General features: G+C 46.8%; 1 long non-coding RNA gene across 1 annotated transcript; it reads left to right on the forward strand.

Moving 5' to 3' along the window:
* The first annotated feature begins 5,188 nt into the window (after nt 1-5,188).
* LOC132422337 (uncharacterized) lies at nt 5,189-8,142 on the forward strand. The gene is made up of 3 exons (XR_009518851.1): nt 5,189-5,247; nt 7,159-7,193; nt 8,086-8,142. It is a non-coding gene; the product is annotated as an uncharacterized lncRNA (long non-coding RNA).
* The last annotated feature ends 690 nt before the right edge of the window (nt 8,143-8,832 follow it).

The following is an 8,832-nucleotide window of genomic DNA, read 5'->3' on the forward strand; positions in this document are numbered from 1 at the left end:
GAGCACATGGGCTCCGTTGAGTCTGAATGTCCTTTTGACAGCCTCTCCTAACATCAGGTTTCAATTAAGCTCCCGAAAGTCAGGCTGACTCATGTTGAGTCGGTGTTGAGTCAGTTAGATGCTAAGGTAGGTGACACTCTGCCCCAGGAGCACTGCACACACGCACATGACATTTTCACCTCAAAATCACAAAAGCAGAACATGGCCCATTATACAGGTCATCACCCAGGGTAAGAACACACTTTAAGAGTACACTCTGTCTCCGTGATGAAATTGTATGCAGCCATGAAAAGTCGTCTTCTCACAGAAGGTGGAGAAACGGGGAATTTACTTGCAGTGTTATGGTGGGTGTTTTCACTTACTACGGCTGCCACAGCAAAGTACCACAGAACAAGCGGCTTAAGAATTAGAAGCATGTCTCGCCGTTCTGGAGGCTGGAAGTCTGAAATCAAGTGTTGGCAGGGTGGGCTGGGATCTGAGGGTGGTGGGGTCTGTTCCAGGCCTGGCTCCTTGGCTTTAGGTGGTGATCTTCTCCCTGTGTCTCTTCACATCATCTTCCCTCTGTGCCTGTCTCTGTGCACAAATTTCCCCTTTCTACAAGGCCACCACGGGTATTGGATTAGTACCCACCCTAATCCAAAATTTTTTATTTTATTTTATAATTTATTTTTGGCTGCGTTGGGTCTTTGTTGCCGTGCACTGGCTTTCTCTAGTTGTGGTGAGCGGGGGCTACTCTTCATTGCTGTGCGTGGGCTTCTCATTGCGGTGGCTTCTCTTGTTGTGGAGCACGGGCTCTAGGTGCTCAGGCTTCAGTAGTTGTGGCACTTGGGCTTCAGTAGTTGTGGCTCACAGGATCTAGAGCACAGGCTCACTGGTTGCAGCACACGGGCTTAGTTGCTCTGCGGCAGGTGGGATCTTCCCGGACCAGGGCTCGAACCCGTATTCCTTGCATTGGCAGGCGGATTCTTAACCACTGTGCCACCAGGGAAGCCCCCATGACCTCACTTTAAGTTGATGGCTTCTGAAACACCCTGTCTCCAAATAAGGTCACATTCTGACGTCCTGGGAATTACGGCTCCAATGCAGTCATCCCTCAGTGTCCGTGGGGGATTTGCTCCAGGAACCCCTCCGTTTACCAAAATCCGTGGATGCTCAAGTCCCCTAGGTAGCCATCCACATCTGTGGGCTCTGGATCCGAGGATTCAACAAACCACTGATAGAAATTTCAGTCCAAGTTGGGGTGAATTCTCGGATGTGAGACCCACAGATCCGGAGGGCCAACTGTACATTGGAGAAAACGCACGTATAAGTGAACCCGTACTGTGCAAAGCCATGTTGTTCAAGGGTCAACTGCTCATCTTTTTTGAAGGGACACAATTTAACCCACAACAGTCTGCCTTCTAGCCCTCCAAAATCCACGCTCCTCTGTCACCACATCACAACGTCCCCCAGTTCAAGCATCAGCTCTAAGTCCCAAATCTCACCACCTAAATCATCCAAATCAGAGACGGCTGAGACTCAGGGTATGACTGATTCACCCTGGACAAAATTCCACTCCATCTGTGAACCTGTGAAACCAGGCAAGTTATTTGCTTCCAAAATACATTGACGGGACAGGCATAGGCGAGACATACCCATTCCAGCAGGAAGAAATCAGAAGGAAAAAAGGGTCACCAGTCCCGAGCAAATCTGAAACCCAGCAGGGCAAATTCCTTAGATTTCAAGTGTTGAGAAAAATCCCCTTTGGCTTGGTCATCTGCGCTGTCGCCAGGCCCACCAGGTGACGGCCCACCACGCCCTGCTTCATGCCAGGGGGCTGGGCTTGTTATCTATGTAAAGTTGAGAGTCGGTTGAGATTAATACCTCACTGCTTCTGCATTATTATATCTGTAACACATGCTCTTGCATCAACATAGGGACCATGGAAAACCCCCAGCACCGCCTCAAGGCTGATATCGGAGCAGCCGCCACCTTTGCTTTCTATCCGTACACAAAAGCTTACAGGGAAAGATCAGATCACGCCATGCCTGTCAGTCTGCGGCCCCCTATTTTACACCCCCAATGGTGGATCGTGGATGGCTTCTGTGACGCTGCACATGGACGTGATTCCTTCTCGTCAGGAAAGTCATCCTCTTCCGTGGATAGACCGTGAGTTCGTCAGCTGCCCCCCGGCAGACCCGGAGGTTATGTCCAGCCTTGGCTTTTTCGGACAGTTTACCGGAAGCGTCTTTGTGCCACTGTTGTTAGGTACAGTCGGTTTTATTTCTGTAGGACATCTGTAGGGCAAAGGGCTTGGCTGTGCACTTTCAGTCTTCATAGAGCTTCACGATTACTTTCCCCAAAGTTAGAGTAATTCACACTTGCATCAATTTCCTCGAAGGTTTCAATACCAGGTACTAACAGTATATTTAGTTTTATCCAAATAAAACAAGTAATTGTTTCTAAGTGCATTCCTCTTACTACCAGTGGGAATGTACATCATTTCATCTGTTTTGACCATTATATAATTTCTCTTGTGTGCATTGCGTTAGGTTTTCACATATTTTCCCCATTTTTATACTGGGGTATTTGTATATTTCTTAGCAATTTTAAGAGCTCTTTGCCTACTGAAGATATTGATTAATTCTTTGTTCTGTGTGTTTCAAATATATTTCATCCAGTCTGTCATTTAAAAAAATTTCTTTATTGTGTCTTTTGCAATGTAGAGGTCACAAATTTTTCTGAAGCTGAATTTGTCAAAATTTTCTTTTGTCTTGCTTTGAAAAGCCTTCCTTACTCTCAGTTTCTACAGATATCCTCCAATAGTCTTTCTAATATTTTCATAGTTTTTATTTGCTTTCTTTACATTTTGATTCTCAGGCCATCTTGATTTTTGGAAACAGTGAGACAGGTAACAAAGTCATTTTATCCCAACGATACACCTGTTGGTTGCCACCTCATTTATTAAGTAGTCCACCTTCCCCGTGGAAGTGAGAAGCTCTCTCTTTAGTGTCTGGACCCATCTGCACTCATCCTGGACGCCTGCTTCTGCCTCATTTATCTCCTTCTACTGCAGCATCCCATTATTCCCGGTTAGACAAATTCCTATCAAGGTGTTTTCATTTTTCAAAATTTTTGACAATTCTTACACATTTATTTTTCCAGATAAACTTTGAAAGGATTTTGTCCCGTTCCAAGACACCTGGGTTTGGGGTTGGTGTTGCCTTCAATATGGCTTCACTTGGGAGGGACCATTGCTTCTTCCCAGCATCACTGCTCCATGTGGCAGCGCAGGGAAGCCTAGATTCATCTCTCCTCAGTGGAAAAGGGGCCAGAAGTGCAGCCCCCGCCCTTCCGGAGGGACGTGCTGGGAGCTGCGGACGGGGACTCTCTCTCCATCCTGCATCCAGCAGGGCAGAGAGGTTCCCTGGACCAGGAAAGGGGAGCTTAGAAGAAATGCACCACTAGGCAGTTTCTCACATGCTGAGAGTTACTTAGATTTTTGCTTAGTCTAACAGTCAGCCAGTAAATATGATTTAGTGTAAAAAGATCGTTCGCTTTCAAACAACAAGTTTTCTTCTAAATTGACTTCCTGAGAAATCTGACTGGCGAGACTCTCATGTAAACCCAAGTCATTATGAATTTCACTTCGCAGCATCATCTAACCAGGACCCTTTAAGTAAAATCGGAGAACGTTTCTCTTTTATCCTTTTCTGGTAAGAATGATAGCAACTTAACTGGAGCCAGGATGGTAAACTTTCACCTCAAACAAAATTTTTTTCAGATTTCCAAATCAATGCATATTTATTATAGAAAATTTGGAAATACAGAATCCCCAGTATAAAAACAAAAGACACTCAGAGTCCCCCACCCGCCAGTAGCTCCTGCTGGAATTTCGGTTTGTACCTTTTAAGTCTTCCCTTCTAATAATTTTTCTGTGCATTGTATCCATAATGTTTTATTTTATAAAATAATGATCATATACAATTCCTTAGGCGCCTCACGTATTGTGAAGTTTCTTCTGTTAAAAGAAAAAAATCGAGACATTTTCTTCTACCTTTTGGGCATGTATCATATTCGTCTTTACCGTCTTTACCGAATTCTTTTCTTTTCCAATCCAGCCTCTACTCCTCCAACTGGAAAAGGAGCTAGCATTATTTAATGAAAGGGTTAATGATGGGTAAAATGCAATACAAGTACAATGTAAGGTACAAATCCTCTAGATGCGATGGGAAATACATTCCCAGTAGTCTTTTTTGTGGCAGAAAATGTTTCTAGGGTAACATAGTAGTTTGGATCCAGTTGAGGAAATCGGCACTTGTGATGGCCGCTCCCAGCCTCACTCCTGCGGCTGACCCTGTTAGAGCAGGTCGGACCTCGGTTCACAGAGACCAGGGGAAATATCTAAGTCATGTGACACCTGCCAGAGGAAGAAGTGCGCCCCATACGTGCCCGTGGATGTGACGGTGTTCTGTGGGCAAGTTGTAACGGGAAACCTCACGGAGGACCTTACAGTGTCTCTTGCTCTAGCAGTGGTTACCGTACCATTTTCTAAAGAGTATTTCTTCTGGACTGTTTATCTGTTCTGGAACGTTAAATGGATGGGATGAGAATATGAGCAAGGAATCAGATCTTACACGTGAAGACACGCATCGACACTTACTATCTCATGGTTTCCTTGGGGCAGAAACCTGGTCGAATGAAACTGGGTCTCTTCTCTGCACCCCACAGACAGCAACCGTGTGTCCCCAGGTTTCGTTCATCCCTGGAGGTCCTGGGGGAGAAGCCCCTTCCAAGCCCACTGGGGACAGTGACAGAATTCACTTCTCACCTTTTCTCCTCCCCCGAATAGCAAGTCGGCAACGGCTGTTTACGTCCTTCTTACGTTCAAATCTCTCTGAATTATGCTTCCTGGCTTCTCCGGTTTTAGAGGCTCAGATGATTACCCTGGGCCCACGTGGAGAATTCAGCACGATACCTCTGTGTTCGTTTTAGGTCTAGTGCAACAAATCCTCACAAACTAAGGGGCTTAAAGAGGAGGCGTTTGTTCTCTCTCGGTGTCAGAGGCCAGACTCCAGGGCTCAGCAGAGCTGCTCCCTCTCTGAGCCTTGTATGATCGCGCAGCCGCTCACAGCCCATTCTGAGCCCCCAGAAGTCCACATCTGCTGATACGTGTCCTTTCTTCCTTCTGTATGTCCCGCCAGCATGAAGCTCACAGAACAGGACTCCACCATCAACATCCCAGGCGAGAGCTCCTCGGGGCTGCAGGTAAGCGCGGCGCGGGGCCAGGAGCCGGACTCAGGGACTCGATTGTTTTAAACATTTGTAGTGTTTCCGGGGCTGCTACTCTAACGGTATGTTCCTACGTCCATTCTTACATCCAGACGGGCATCCAGATCTTGTGTTAGGCCAAGTTTTCTTTTATACGATGCCAAAATCACTGTCTATGAAAGAGAACAATGGCGTGTGTGTACATCGTGAGATGATCGCATCTCATGTCGTCACCTTGTGTGTGTGAGAGAGAACCTTGAGATCTACTCTCTCAGCAAATTCCAAGTACAGTCACCAGGATGCACGTTAGATCATAAGGTTTATTTTAGAAGGTCTTCCCTTTGGGTAAACCTATTAATAAACTTTTGGTCCCAGGAATTGCACTCCTGAGAATGAAAATAGACTCTAAGGCTTCCTGGGTTCAACCCAGTTCTGCCGGTTACCTGGGCAGGGAGCCCTGTGCATGTCTACTCCTGTGCAAACGTCTAAGTTTATTGGTGATGATTGCAGAGATGCTCCACTAGCACAGCACCCAGCACGTGGGAGCATGCAACTGTTTCTTACCATTAACTTGAAGATCCAATCATAAACGTGGACAAAGCTCTATTGCAAAGATGTTCACCATAGCATTGTTTATAATGATGAAAAATCTGAAATAATCTAAAAATCCAAATTCAGGTGAATGATTAAGTAAAATGGGCTGGATACCCAGTCCTGACAGATGATGGGCCAATTGAAAATTCTGGCTTTGAAGATGAAATAATGAAGTTAAATGCTTCTGATGTAACAAGTGGGGGAAGCAGCATATAAAATTACATATGTGGCATGTTTGCGACTGTATAAACCAAAAACCAAATCCTATAAATGGGGAAGAAAAGATTGACAGAAAATGCATTAGAATGATTGAACTCTGGGTAACTTTTAGTTTTCTTTTTCTATTTTCCAAAGTGTTATCTGTGGTTGCATGATTTTTGAGTAAAAATACATGAAATATTTATTTTTTTTAGGTTAAAAAAGGAACAAAAAGAACAAAAATGATACATTGGACATCATCAAAGTTTAGGGTTAGGGTTAGGGTTAGATTTGAACAAACTCTTTACCAAAAGGGATCTATGGACAGCAAATAAGCCCGTGAAAAGAGGCTCAGTATCACTGGGCACTGAGGAAATGCAAATTAGAACTGCAGTAAGGGATCACCACATACCCGCCAGCGTGGCTATAAGCAAAAAGTTTACTGATACCAAGCGTGGTGAAGAGGCAGGGGAGGTGGAGGTCTGTGCCCTGCGGGTGAGATGTGGAAGACAGGCCAGGCCGGCAGCACCTGGGGTCAAATACATGCTTTCACGTGACCCAGCCGCCCCACTCCTGTCCTCACCAAACAGGAGTGAAAACACATGCACATGGACAGTGTATTTCTCTGCTTTGGCTGCAGAGGCCAGGCAGCCCAAACTACACGTTTCTTTTCTTACAATTCTGGAGGCTAGAAGTCTGCAGTCAGGCCGTAGTCAAGGTTGGCTCTTCTGAGCATCTCTCCTTGGCCATCACACGGCCTTCTTCCTAATCTCCTCCTCACGTGAGGAAACCAGGCACAGTGGACTATACGACGCACCCCAATGACCTCATGCCACATTAATTGCCGCTCTAAAGGCCCTGTTTCCAAATACAGTCACAAAGTCACGAGGGGCTAGGACTTCAACATAGAAATGGAGGGGATGCAATTCAGGCCAGAACCCAAGGACTGGGGGTAGGGTACCGCCCACCAGGGATCCTTCCCTGGACCTGGGAGCCCCTGAGGTAGCCTTACTCAAAGTCCACTTATGATGGGCTTGATTTTGTGTAAGATAAGTTCCATGTCGAGGGCTTCTTTCTTAACTTGAGGAATCATCATTTACTCCTTTCCCCCCACAGGAACTGGATGCCAACCTGAGTTCATCCACAGTGGGGTGAGTCCGTGAGCTTTTCTACCTGACAAAGGGCTGTACACTCCTCGTTACGCAGATTCCTGAGGAGAGTGGTGCATCTGTGATGGGGTGTTTGGGGGAAGACATAACAGAAAATACAATTATTCAGGTAACTCTCTGACACTGTCACTCACGGCTGTCCCCCAGCCTGGAAAGTCCTGAGTTCTCCCTGTCACCTTCTTTACAACTGACACCTGAGCTAGTGGACACATACGAGTCACGCTCGTTTGATTTCTCTCTCTGTGAACACGTAGGACGCCCTTCCGATGGTTTCCAACAGTGTCCTCCTGACGCAGGCCTGAGTCCAGTGGGCGCTGAGTCTGTTCGCCTTCCAGGAGCACGGGCCAGCCCACTGCCCACCTTCCTGCCTCAAGGGCAGGAAGTGGCCCTTTACAAAGGCCCTGGCCCAGTTCCAAGCACACGTGTTAAGGCGTATGCTCTGTCCCCTGGCAAAACTGTGTGTGGCCACGAGAGTCTTATATCTTAGAATAGCGTGTAACAATGAACACACTCACAACTTGACGGTAAGTAAATTACTCACTCTCATTCACTTCCTCAGCAACAGGGAGAGCTTTAAGTAAGAAGCGACTTTTATAAAACATTTCCTATGTTGTAAGCATTTGGAGATGGCACCCTTACCCTCCAAGCTCAATCACTTTCATCTGGTGTCATTTAATACCATTTAAAATAAAAATTAAAAGGAACAAGTCATTTACTTGAATCTCACCCACCAAACACACACACACACGCACGCACGCACACACATGCTCATGCACCTCTCCAGCCCTCTCCAGGCCACTGCATGTGGCCGCCTTCCGTGTCCCCCACATGCCACCCCCCGCCTCCCCATTGATTCTGTTTCCCACGACCCCAGCAGAGTGAAGTGGAGGAAGTTCCTGCCGCCACTGTCCAGGTGCCCAAGTGTGACCTCCCTCAGGACCATCTGCCCAGAGAGCTCCCTGAAACTCGAGGTGAGCCCGGGGGGCCGACCTCTGAGCCCCAAGTGCAGAGTGAGGCTCTGTGTAGAAGTCAGGCTCCCCAGACTGAGGTTAGGATGGCGGCTTTGCCTGTGACCCGGGAGTGCCGGCTGCTCAGGGCAGCCCAGCTGAGTGCAGAGCAGCAGAGAAAGGGGGACCAAGGCTGTTCCTGGCCGCGGGATGGTGTGTGTGTGATAGAAGCAGACGGACCCCAAAACGGAGGCACCGCCAGCAGCCCTTGTGGGAGTCCTGATGTCCACAAGCAGCTTTGAAAGACTGTCTAGTATCTTTTCATTTTAGCCTGAAGAATTTGGAGCGGCTGTGTAAACTGTGTTAAGTCTATTGGTGATAGATTCCCTCAGCATTTGTTTAGCTGAAAATGTCTTAATTTCTCCATCATTCTTAAAAGATACTTCCGTTGTGTATAGAATTCTTGGTTGGCAGGGTTTTTTTTCCTTCGTGACATTATGTCACCTCAGTGACTCCTGGCCTCCGTGGACTCTGATGAGAAATCACTGTTTATCACACTGAGGATCCCTTGTCTGTGGTCAGTTGCGTCTCTCTTGCTGCTTTCAAGATTCTCTCTTTAGCTTCTGAGAATTTGGCTGTAATGTCTCAGTGTGGATTGTTTTGCTTTATCTTGC

Source organism: Delphinus delphis, chromosome 3, assembly GCF_949987515.2.
Source record: "Delphinus delphis chromosome 3, mDelDel1.2, whole genome shotgun sequence".
Lineage (NCBI taxonomy): Eukaryota > Metazoa > Chordata > Mammalia > Artiodactyla > Delphinidae > Delphinus > Delphinus delphis.